This window comes from Vigna unguiculata, chromosome 10, assembly GCF_037176805.1.
Source record: "Vigna unguiculata cultivar grain cowpea cultivar isolate G323 ecotype 2 chromosome 10, ASM3717680v1, whole genome shotgun sequence".
Classification (NCBI taxonomy): domain Eukaryota; kingdom Viridiplantae; phylum Streptophyta; class Magnoliopsida; order Fabales; family Fabaceae; genus Vigna; species Vigna unguiculata.
In genome coordinates, this window is record NC_140801.1 from 4949366 (window position 1) to 4962500 (window position 13135).

The window sequence follows — 13135 nt, forward strand, 5'->3', positions numbered from 1 at the left end:
GAACATCACAAATCACGTTAATTTGTGGCATGACATCAAGTTTTATATTAAATTTCTTGTATTCACTTGTGTTTATCCTCAATGATATTAATTAAAAGATTGCAATAACTTTTTTTTTTAGAAACTAGATAATCCTTCTATGAAACACTATGTAGCAAGTGAAACAATGTGTAGCGTGTTCATGGAATAAGTTGACGTCTAGGATTAGAACAAGTCAATCAGGAAGATCTTAGCACTAAACCAAATAGAGTGCCTTTTAGAAATGCAACAACCATGGAGAGCTCTTTCTTCTCCATAAGGTAATAACTAACCTGGTTTTATAAAATATTCCTAGCAGAGGTAATATGTACCCTTCTTAACCAACAAAAAGTAAACAAGTATTACATAATGAAATGCGATACTTTAAGAGGATTTCTTAGTAAAATATCATATGCTAAAACGGAAAAGAATTGACAAAAGTAAACGAGAAAATAAGTGCTATAAACAGCTCAGGTAAAGCCTCGTGAAGAGTGAAACAGGGTAAAATAAAGATGAATTTCTTAACTATAAGCTTCTCTAGAGAAAAAAAAAACAAGGAAAGGATGCAAAAAAGAAAATAGAAATCAAGGACACTACAATTAATTCCATAACTAAAGGGATCATGTTGTTCTTAAATAGGATAAATGACTTACCAAGTCATATTATAATTTTCTTTATAAATCTAATGAGGGAATTTTTCTTTGGCGCAAGCTCTCTTTCTAAGTCTTTTGATTCACCATATATAAGATATACAGCTGTGTTCTTGAGCACCAATCCATGACCAAAACTCACAAAAATCTCCACATTGTCTCCAAACCCTAAATTTGACATTATGCCATGCCAATCTTCAACATTAAAGGAATTTATTGTGCCATGGTTGTGTATATGGCTTGTGCACTTTGTGTAATTAACAATTAAGACACTTGTAAGACATTCGGTTACCATGATTCCAGGTGTTGATAAATAAACAACGCACAAAATCATTCCCTTTAAGTCACGATCTCGAGGCACCGTGAAAGAAACAGACTGTCCCTCTCCCGTATAGGCCAACCAATAAGGATCATTGTCACCTGGGAGTGAAACAACACATGACTCATTGCTTGCCAATACCTATATCAGGAGATAAAAGCTTAGTCATTTATCTAATTTTGTTATTGGAGTTTTCTTTTGCAATCACTATTTTTGTACAAAATCAGCATCTGTAATCAACAACAATGCAATACATAATTAAAACATAGCAAGGGTAATTGGTCTAAGGAAATTTGGTTAATAGTTTTGTTATGTATATACATCACCATCATGTCGTTAGGGATTTAATACGCATTTCTGTTTTCATCTCTTTCAGTTTACGATCACTAGGAATAAAACATTCATGAGGGAAGTAAAGCAAGAAAATGGAAATCAATTTCCTAGTACTTAACATAGTCATAATCACATTATTAGTTGATTATTAAAATAAAATTTTTTCCATGGCGTTGTGCAGAAATAGAAGCGAAGGGAGTTAAAAGTTTTGTATTGAATTTTATTTTCTGTCAGAGAGTTCACTAGGATTACTTTATGTTTAATAGCTAAAATGATGGTGAAGATAACAGTCAAAAGGAAAGAAAGAGAAGAACCTCAGATATGCTATTACTGATAGTATTTAAGAAATTCATTGTAGCTTCCAACACCAATCAAAGAAGACCTGAAGTGATGCTTTGAAGTTCCTGATTCTGTCATATTTACACCATATTCGACCAGAATAGTTTTCACTTGCTTAGATAGTTGGAACTCATTGTCACATTGCACCAAAACACTTCGGAGTTTTGCAAGAGTGCTAAGCAATGGCACAACATCATCCCAACTATTATCCTCCATATCCATTCAAAACGAATGAATATAAGATAGAGGATTCATAGTTGGTGACATCCAAAACCGAATGATAGAAGGAAAAAGATTATGTGATAATCCCTCAAATCTTCGTAGGGATATATATCCCATGCTTTTGGAGCTTACAATTGAAAAAGGCACTTGTTTCACAACTGTATTTTCAGCCATTATAATTATCAAGGATTCCATCTGCACTATATCTTTTTCCAATAGGCTAATCTTCGAACATCCAGAGAGAATGAGAGTTTTTAAAGATTTCAACTTATATATCTCTTCTGGGAGATTGCTTAGGCTTGTGCAATTCTTCAAATTTAGCAGCATAAGATTGTAGAGACATCCAATAGATTGGTGTATTTCGAACAATCTGGGACAATTTTTAAGAATGAGTTGCTCAAGACCTGGTAGTCTCGAAAAGTCAGGGGTGTCTGTCAAGTACTTAGAGTGACTAAGATTCAGGACTTTTACCCACGCCAAAACCTTCTAGAAGATAGTTTTTTGATAAGATATTATAGAAGAAAATAAAAAAAATAAACTAGTTAAAAGTGGAAACAGATAATTTTTAATTTTGTTTAAGCAAAGTTTTAAAAGAAAATGGCACATGATAAAAACCTGGAGTTTTTCCCAGTCGAGTCGTAGAAGACTGTGTTTTAAATCAATCGATATTGCATCATGCAGATAAATGTGGTTAGGTAGGGATTTTGAAGAAAACCCATGCAAACTGATCCAATTCCGTTTCTTAGAAAGGTACCCAGGATTTCGAGCGAGTTTCAGCGGTTTTGATTTGTATCTTATCTCTAAAGGATAAGTTTCGTTGCATCGTCTTCTGGTTAAAAACAGTTTCGCAGGCAATCTCTGGATGACTTTTGTCCCCTGGAATGAAAAGAGCTAAGACAAACAAATGTAATGCAAACACTTTAAAATAAGTTTCAAAACCATATAGAAAGAATGTTCTTACATTAATCTCTGATGCTGCCAATTTGGCATCTTTTCTTGGAATGTCACGAACAATTTCTCTTCCCATTTCTTGTAACCAAGGATGCATCCCATATTTGTTGTTTTTTTTAAGTTTTTTAAGGCTACGCTCTCTGAGAACGACTACTCCAGAGCGATTTAAGATCTTCGTGACATAAGCTCTACTTTTACAAACAAAGATAGAATATACCTTAAGGAATATATCTTTTTCCATTTCATTGCGTAAACTATCGAAGCTTATTCCAATATCTGTCGAACATCGTGCTGAGGAATTTTCCCTAATTTGTACAATATAATTTCCCATTCTGTTTGTGTCCTTCCAAAAAAGTAAGTTCCAATGACTTCAAGAGTTAGAGGTAGTCCTCCACAAAAAGTAACTACCGTTTTTGCAAGGTAATTGTAACTTTCTTTTGGTTTTGCTTCTCATAGTAATTCAAGGTTGTGAAAGGGATAGTTGAAGGGATAGAGAAAATGTGTAGATAGTAGAGTGTGAAAGTAGTAGTTGGAGAAGTGTATTTGTAGTTGGGAGTAGTTGTATTGGATGTTGTGTTAGTTGTTCTTGATATTACAAAATGGTAGGATACATGGATATTTATAGACCCATAGATTATTCTAGAAACTCCTAGCTAGAACTAATGCATATACTTCTAGATTTTTCTACATAGTTGAATGTTCTTGATTTTTCTTTCTATCCTAGGCTTTTCTCCAATACTCTAGAAGTTTCTTTACATTTCAATAACTCTATCTTATAATTTTTTTAGATTCTTCTAGAATTTGCATTATACTTTAATACTCCTCCTTGATGCAAATTCGGTAACTCCAAGCATAGCGCGTAGTAGTTCAAATCTTGGTCTTGGTAAGGCCTTTGTGAAGATATCTGCAATTTGATCTTCTGTCGAGCAGTACTCAAGTCGTATCTTCATATTTGTTTCCGCTTCTCTGATGAAGTGGTATTTAATTGCTATGTGTTTTGTTCTACTGTGATGTATTGGGTTCTTCGTCATTGCAATAGCTGATTTATTATCACAGTTGATTGTAGTAGGTCCACTTTGTTTCTCTCCCATATCTTTGAATATCTTTCGAAGCCATATAGCTTGACTTGTTGCTTCAGCAGCAGCCACATATTCTGCTTCAGCTGTTGATTGTGCAACAGTTGCTTGCTTCTTTGATGCCCAAGAGAATGTTCCCGATCCAAGCGAGAAAGCAAAGCCTGAGGTGCTCTTCATGTCATCTATTGATCTTGCCCAATCACTATCGGTGTAGCCAATGATCCTTGAGTTAGTCATGGTTTTGTACCATATTCCAAACTCCTTTGTGCCTTGTAGATATCTTAAAATTCTTTTCCCTACTCCATAATGAATCTGACTTGGCTTTTGCATGAATCTTGATAGAAGACTTGTGGCATACATAATGTCTGGTCTTGTGGCTGTGAGATATAAGAGACTTCCAATCAAACTTCTGTAGCGTGATGCATCTGTTTCTTGTGCTCCATCATCTTTTTGTAGTTTCTCATTTACCACTAATGGAGTAGCAACAGGTTTACAATCATACATCTTGAACTTCTTCAATAGGGCTTCAATATATTTCTTTTGAGAGATAAATATGTCGTCTTCTTGTTGTTTCACCTCTATACCGAGGAAATAGTTCATCAACCCAAGGTCGGTCATCTCAAATGTCTTCATCATGTCTTCTTTAAATTCTTTCATCATCTCCAAATTGTTTCCTGTATAGATAAGATCATCGACATATAAGGAGACAATGAGGTGATACTGACCTTGTGCTTTAATATATAGTGTTGGCTCACTTTTGCTCCTCTTGAATCCTTGATCGATGAAGTATTGATCAATCTTGCTATACCATGCTCGAGGAGCTTGCTTCAAGCCGTATAAGGCTTTTTTTAGTCTTAGTACTTTGCCTTCATTGCCTTTATTGATGAAGCCTTGAGGTTGTTCAACATAAATCTCTTCTTCGAGCACTCCATTTAGGAAGGCTGATTTGACATCTAGTTGATAGATGTTCCATCCTTTTTGTGCTGCTAGGGCTATTAGAGCTCTTATTGTATCTAGTCGTGCGACTGGAGCAAATGTCTCATTGTAGTCGATTCCTGGTTGTTGTGAGTATCCTTTTGCGACCAATCTGGCCTTGTGCTTTTGTATAGTTCCATCAGGATTGAGCTTTGTTTTATATACCCATTTCACTCCAATGATGTCTTTTCCTTGAGGACAGTTTACGAGCTCCCAAGTGTTATTCTTCTCAATCATTTTAACCTCTTCTTCCATAGCCTTGACCCATATTTCTTGCTTTGATGCTTCCTCATAGCAGTTAGGCTCAATCATGGCCATATTGCAGGTTTCGTATATGTCTACCAAAGATCTTACTCGTCTTGGAGTGGACTCTAGTGAAGAATCTTCTAATGGAGGTGGAGAAGGCGTACTTGAAGCTTCTGCCTCTTCTTGAATTTCTTCTTGATATTGTTGCACTGGAACTAAAGTGGTGCTTTTAACAACTTTTTCTTCTTCCCAATTCCAAGAAGCATTTTCATCAATTTCAACATCTCGACTAATGACGAGCTTTTTTGTTTGTAGGTTGTAAACTCGATAGCCTTTTGATTGTGTGCTATATCCCAAGAATATTCCTCGTATAGTCTTGTCTTCAAGCTTGTGCCTCCTTTGATCAGGAACATGTATGTAGCAGATAGATCCAAATACTCGTAGGTGTTTGGCTGATGGCTTTCTTCCACTCCAAGCTTCAATAGGAGTCTTGTCTTTGACTGCCTTAGTTGGACATCTGTTTAAAATGTAAACTGCAGTGTAGACTGCTTCAGCCCAAAAAGTGTTAGGCATACCTTTCTCTTTTAGCATTGATCTTGCCATCTCCATGACTGTGCGATTTTTTCTTTCTGATACACCGTTTTGTTGTGGAGTATATGCGACTGTGAGTTGTCTCTCTATGCCTTCATCTTCGCAGAATTTGTCAAACTCGCGAGATGTATAATCCTTTCCACGATCACTTCTAAGTACTTTTATTCGTTTTCCACTTTGCTTCTCAACAAGGGCCTTGAATTTCTTGAATATTCCAAAGACTTCTGACTTTGCCTTTAAGAAATAAACCCATGTCATTCTAGAGAAGTCATCTATGAAGAGGATGAAGTACCTGTTGTTGTGATGTGAAGGCGTCCTCATTGGTCCACAAACATCAGTATGGATCAACTCTAGTAAGTCTTTTGCTCTCCATGCTTTGTCGGTCGAGAATGGTAATCGATGTTGTTTACCAAGGAGACATCCTTCGCATGATTCATTATTCTCTTTCAAGCATGGAAGATCTCTCATCATGTTTTTCTTATATAGAAGCTTTAAGGCATATGTGTTGAAGTGGCCAAATCTCCTATGCCAAAGCCACGAGTCATCAACTTCTGCCTTCATGGCAATATTAGTTCCAGGTTTGAAGCTTATGGGAAAGCTTCTATTTCTCTTCTCCATTTTTACTTGGCCAATTTCTGTCTTTCTACTGTCATAAATTTTGCATGTATCTTTCTCAAAGTGAGAGAATATCCATTCTCCATCATTTGACCAATACTTAAAAGATTATCTTTAAGATTGGGAACCAATAAAACATCCTTGATGAATTTCGTACCTTTCTTTGTCTCCACCATGACAGTTCCTTTGCCTTGAGACTCCACTATGGTACCGTTTCCTAGTCGAACTTTGACATTGACAGATTTATCAATGTCTTTGAAGATGCTTTGATCTTTGGCCATGTGATTGCTGCATCCACTATCCAAGTACCAACTTTCTCTTCCGTTAGGAGATTCTTGATTGGCATAAAATAAGCGTTGTTCCTGATTATGTTCTTCAGCAAAGTTTGCTTGATGCTTATTTTTATTACGACAATACTTCTCTACATGGCCAAATTTCTTGCAGTATTGACATTGAGGTTTTCCATGATGCCAACAATCTTTTTCCATGTGACTTGTCTTTTTACATATGCCACATGAGGGATATTTTCCTTGACGAGTCATAGGGAAGCTTCTAGAATTTTCTTTATTTCTAGAAATTTCTCCTCTACTTTTATTTCCTTCATATTCTTTATTCTGAGACCGTAATTTTAGTTTTGATTGAAAGGCATTTTCGACTGAGTCTTCTTCATGCCTTTTCAATCTTTGTTCATAAGCTTCAAGAGAACCCATTAGTTGTGTTACTGACAATGTGGCCAAATCTTTTGTTTGTTCAATCGCAGTTGCAATTGCATCATATTTTTGGGGAATAGAAATTAAAATTTTCTCAACGATTTTTTTGTCAAGAATAGTTTCCCCATAGGCTCTCATCTGACTAACTATTTCCTTTATTCTAGAATAGTAGTCTTTAATGGTCTCAGATTCTTTCATTCTTATTAATTCAAACTCTCGTCTTAGAGAATGAAGTTTAACATTGCGTACCTCATCACTTCCTTGAAAGTCTTCTTGTATTGTGTTCCAAGCTTGCTTTGCGTTTGTGGCACCTATTATTCTCGGAAAGATTGTGTCACCAACTGCTTGTTGAAGAGCAAATAAAGCCCTTGAATCCTTCTGTTTGTTTTCCTTCAACTCCTTCTTCTGAGCTGCAGTAAGAGTGGAAGTGTCTTCTGGAATAGTGAATCCCTCTTCTATAATGTCCCATAAATCTTGGGAGCGAAAGAATGTCTTCATTTTGACACTCCAAAAATCATAATTTTCTCCTGTGAAAATAGGTACTGGAATTGATGATGTGTGATTGGTAGTGGCCATAGGTTGAGAAAATATTTTGGAAGTAGTATATAATGGAGTTCTAATTTTTTTTGAAGTAGTTGAAAAGTTTATCTACGCCCAGTAGATGACCGAACGTAGCTCTGGTACCACAGATAGTAATTCAAGGTTGTGAAAGGGATAGTTGAAGGGATAGAGAAAATGTGTAGATAGTAGAGTGTGAAAGTAGTAGTTGGAGAAGTGTATTTGTAGTTGAGAGTAGTTGTATTGGATGTTGTGTTAGTTGTTCTTGATATTACAAAATGGTAGGATACATGGGTATTTATAGACCCATAGATTATTCTAGAAACTCCTAGCTAGAACTAATGCATATACTTCTAGATTTTTCTACATAGTTGAATGTTCTTGATTTTTCTTTCTATCCTAGGCTTTTCTCCAATACTCTAGAAGTTTCTTTACATTTCAATAACTCTATCTTATAATTTTTTTAGATTCTTCTAGAATTTGCATTATACTTTAATAGCTTCTCTAAATGCGTGCCAACTAAGAAGCTCAAGCGACTCCTTTGCGCTCATTAGCTTTAGCTGAAGAACAGAATCAACTTGATGAATCCTAAGTAGGTCTTCATCTCTCGTTGTAATGATTATTACAGTTCCTCTACTGAATCTAGAACGACATCTGTATAGGTCTAAAAATGGACCATACGCATTCATATCGTCGAGTACAATGAGTAGCCTTTTGCCAGAAAGTCTTTCCCGAATCATTCTTCTTCCCATCTCAACGCTACGTATCTCCACCTTTATTTTTAAGATATCTAAAAGAAGTTGTTCTTGTAAACTAACATGACTTCTTGTTCGACTAACTTCTGAAACATCTTCAATGAAAATTTTCTTCGTGAATGTACCATGAATTTGATGGTAGATGGCTTTGGCAAGGGTGGTTTTACCTGATCCTTCAATTCCACATATCCCTATCGTACAAACATCCATGGATTTGTTTTTGATAGCTCGAATCACATCTTCCACATGGGATTGTAATCCAACGGGAAACTTAGTAGCAGATAAGACTGATTAATTAAGAACACACTTAACAATTTTGTTCACTAGTTCAGCATCACTCCTTCAAGTTCAATAGCAATACAGAATAAGTCATACAATATCAAAAATTAAATCACATTCTTAGAAAACGCTTGTTTGAGTGAGTTACTTACCTGTAATTGCTCTCATCCCATCCAAATAAATTTGCTATTTTGGTGAGTGCGTGGCTCCACTTGGACATGCCATGTTCCAGTTGTTGACCTGAAAATGTTTGTTGTGCCGTTGCTTTTAAGGCTTTTCCAAAATCTCCTTTTTGAAGACGTACATCAGATGGCTGAATTTCGTAATATACGGGCAAAACATGTCGACAATAAGTTTCGTGCCATTGAATGATTTGTTGAAGCTGATGAAGACACCAAGCAGATTGAGAATATGTTTTGGTGAAAACAACAATTGCTACCCGACAGAGATTGACAATAGGTCCTTCGATGTGCATTGGCTTGAATGCATTCTGGTGGTGAAGGAAAGTGGTGAATCCAACAGCAGAGAGTGCAGAATCTAGATGGGAAACAAATTTCTTACGGATGTCGTCACCGGTAAAGTTGATGAGCACATCGTACATCCATGGGTGTTTGGATGATGAAGACGCGAACTCCATGGAAGGAATTGATGAGGTAATGAAGTGTTAGAAAGAAAGCATGAATGCGACACAGTGAGATAATTGATGTTTATTGACAGAACAATCAAAGTACGCGGAAGATTAATACTTCTGTATAGTCATGGAAGCGTGTTAAGACCATCACAGAACCCTTTTTATTTTAACCATTTAAAAATTAGACCAACACCCCTTTCAACCATACAAACAAATTGTTACTCTAATAACTATGAAATCTTTTTCTTTCTTTCAAAATAACATATTAACTTTACTTTTTAATCAGAAAGCAATATACTGTCTATTTTTATATTATGCCCATAAAGTTTTAAAAGCATACGAATTGCGTCCTCTTTTCACATTACTCATATATGTTTAAAGGAGGTTCTCGTAACTATTTCTATTGACTTTGAATATCGTTCATGATGAATGATGGGTGCGCATCATGATTAGATGAAATACGAGAAAAGAAGGTGAAGGCTGGTGCGATAAATGGCCCCATGTAGAAGCTGAAATTAAGGAGAAAAGACGGGTGGAAAATAATTTTTAATGCTTTGCTTCATTCTATATAAAAAGATATAAAATGATTTCGATTTTCCTTTTGACGTATAAAAAATTGTCAAAATTTGAGAGTAAATATCTCTAATTTCAAATTGGATTTTGAAGTGTTTCAATATATAACCTCTGATTTAAAATGAATGGTTCAACTAATAGATGAAGAAATATTATTATGAATTACGGTTTTTATAAGTATAATCGATTATTACTTCATTTTTGCCTTTTCTGCACATCATTCCCTTCAACAACATAAAAATGAAATTGCTGCTTTCCACAACTTTTCCTTGTCAAGTGGGGAACAGATTATTTCTCCTACACCTAGAATTAAAACTCCATTCACACACTAGAAAAAGAAACAAAAAAAGATATCCTACTTTTACAACTCAATGCCAAGACTTCCTAAGTTGAAAATGATAAAAGAAGACGAAAAGATAATTCTGTAAACTGAAAGAAAAAGAGAGAAAAAGAATTGTAGAGACAATTTCTCAAACTAAAAAACTAAAACATGATTTCTCCCTCTATTAGAGCTTATTTTGTCTACATATAGCCTTTCTAATAAGTTGAACACATGGGCCTAATTAAGAGTTCTAATTAGATCCACAAGCACAATTACAAAAGTCTAATTTAAATAAGGAAAAATTGAATCTGCATAATTTCATATACAAAAATTCAACAAATTTGCTTTGTAATTTCCAAAAATTCTAAGAAATAGTAAAAGATTCCAAATTCAACAAACCATATATCCATTTTAAAGCTCTAAAATTTTAGAATCTAATGCAACTAGAATTGACAAAAAAATACATGAAGTGTTTTTTTTGGTGATGCATACATTTCCCTACTTGCTTATAAAACTTTGCGTAGCAATTCCCAAGTATAGATTTCCAAATAAAATTTGTAATGATATATTACATAAAAAATTATAAACTTTACAACCCTACACCATTTTACGGCTTACACTACACAAGGATGGCAACACTAGAGATGGCAAATAAACCCGTCCCCGTGGGTATTGTCCGAATCCGTCCCCATTTTGACGGGAAATCCCTGCATTGACTGGGTATGGGTATGGGAAATCTCCGACTTTTTCAGTTAGGTATGGGGATGGGTATGGGGATATACATATCCCACCATAATACCCGTCCCGCCATATCTCCATCCTCATTTAAATTATTAAAATATTCACAATTAATTAAGTAACCCTATATATATATATATATATATATATATATATATATATATATATATATATATATATACTTTCTATTTTTTATTTCTTCTAATTATTTGGTTTGTCATGAAACTCATTCGCACCTCCAATATATTTTTCATCTTGTCATAACCTTTATGTAATTAAGTCAAAATGATGTATATTAATTAAAATTTTTTTATACCTCACATTTGAATATTTCTATTATTTTTTAATAATGTTATTTATTATATATTTTTCTTTCACATGAGAATGTTTATACTCAATTTAAGGTAATATAAATTTTTTTTTTACTTATTATTATTAATTTTTGTTTAATTTGAAGAACTCTTTTGTTTCGTTAAAATAATTTTCGTTATTTTTCAATCATTGAGTATATATGTTGATATTTGAAAAGTTTTCTTAGTTTTCTAAGGTATTTTTCATCTTATCATACCCTTAATTATACGTTTTATTTGCTTTGTGGGATTTCTTTCAATAGTCTCTCAAATTATTTCTAAGACACACATTTGTTAGTTTTTTAATATATTTATTTATTGTTTATTTTCATCATGTAGAATAATATTTCGATATATTCTATCTAATTATTTTTTATTTTCTAACTCATTATTAATCATACTGTAATTTTTTCACTTTAATTGTATAAATAACTTTTATTTACTACAATATAAAAGTTTAATGTAATTGCTATGAATATGTTTTTGTCACTATCCAACATATATTGAAGTTCAAAAGATACAAAATCTATGTCAAAATTTTATTATTATATTTATTATTTGTTCTTTGTGTCATTTTGATCAAGTGATGTATTATAACTTTTATTAGTGTATAAAAAATAGATTCATTAAAATTTAAAAAATTGAAGTAAACAAACATTTAAAATATATTTTAATTTGAATATTTGTTTTCCTTTTATATTTTTTTAAAATATTTTTTAATTTTATCAACTAAGTTTCATTAATGTTTGTAGTTTACAAATTTAATAAATGTTTTGGTTCTCATGAAATTTTATTTGGTATTCTAATCTAAAATGTAAATTATTATAATTTATTTCAAAGTATTTGATATGGAAGAAACAACCATCCTCATAATATTGAATATTTGATAATATTATGTTCTTTTACCGTAATTGTTTTTTCTTTTATAAAAATTAATATTGAAGTAGTTAGAACACGGGTACCCGATGCGGATGGGGATGGGACAAAAGTTTGATACCCGTTGGATTTGGGTATGGGGATGGGGATGAATTTTTTCTGCGGGGATGGGTATGGGATAACGAAACTCGTCTCCGCCCCGTTGCCATCCTTAGGAAACACCATTTTACGGCTTACACTACACAAGGACGACAACAGTTTAAAAACCATTCCTTAAGTTAGGATAAGGCCACAATTTTTTATTGTAGGCTATACTTTGAGTTTTATTTCCCTCCAAGACCAATCATATAGAAAAAAAACATTTCTTATTTCTTTTAAGCAAAATATAATGAAATGTGAAGAACACATGAGGCAACACTTATCTCAAGAGAAATATATAGAAAATTGTTCAACAGATTTAATGTTAGAAATGCTAAAACTAGGAATACATCTTTGGAAATTCACGTAAAGTTTTCAAAAGGGAAATCTTCTCGGACAGATGAAGAAGAAAGTTACTTGTAAGAAATGTCGTATGCATTTGCAATAAAGAGCTTGATGTATGCTATGGTTTACACCAAACCTAACATAGCACATTTAGTGGGAGTTGTGAGCATGTTTCTATTAAATCTCTGAAAGGAGCATTGGGAAGGTGTGAAGTGGATATTGAGATATTTGAAGGATACCTCAAAGGTGCATTTGTCTTTTAGAAGAAGTAATCTCACTTTACAAGGGTTTTCTGATGTAAACTTGAAAGGAGATTCAGATGGTAGAAAGAGCACAACAAGTTACTTTTTTACATTAAGTGGTAAAATTATTAGTTGGAAGTCTAAACTTCAAGGAAGAGTCTCCCTCTAAACCACTAAAGTTGAGTATGTAGCTATATCAAAAGTAGTGAAGGAAAATATATGGTTGAAGAACCTTCTAAAAGAGTTAGAGAAAGAGCAAGATGACTCTTCGTTGTTCAGTGAC

General features: G+C 33.7%; 1 pseudogene across 1 annotated transcript; it reads right to left on the reverse strand.

Moving 5' to 3' along the window:
• Positions 1 to 449: 449 nt before the first annotated feature.
• Positions 450 to 9322, reverse strand: LOC114167373 (disease resistance protein Roq1-like; annotated as a pseudogene). Its single transcript, XR_014985061.1, has 6 exons — positions 8790 to 9322; positions 8109 to 8698; positions 2843 to 3284; positions 2497 to 2757; positions 1635 to 2364; positions 450 to 1128 (listed from the first exon to the last, which is right to left on the reverse strand). The product of XR_014985061.1 is annotated as a disease resistance protein Roq1-like (transcript).
• Between the last annotated feature and the right edge of the window lie 3813 nt (positions 9323 to 13135).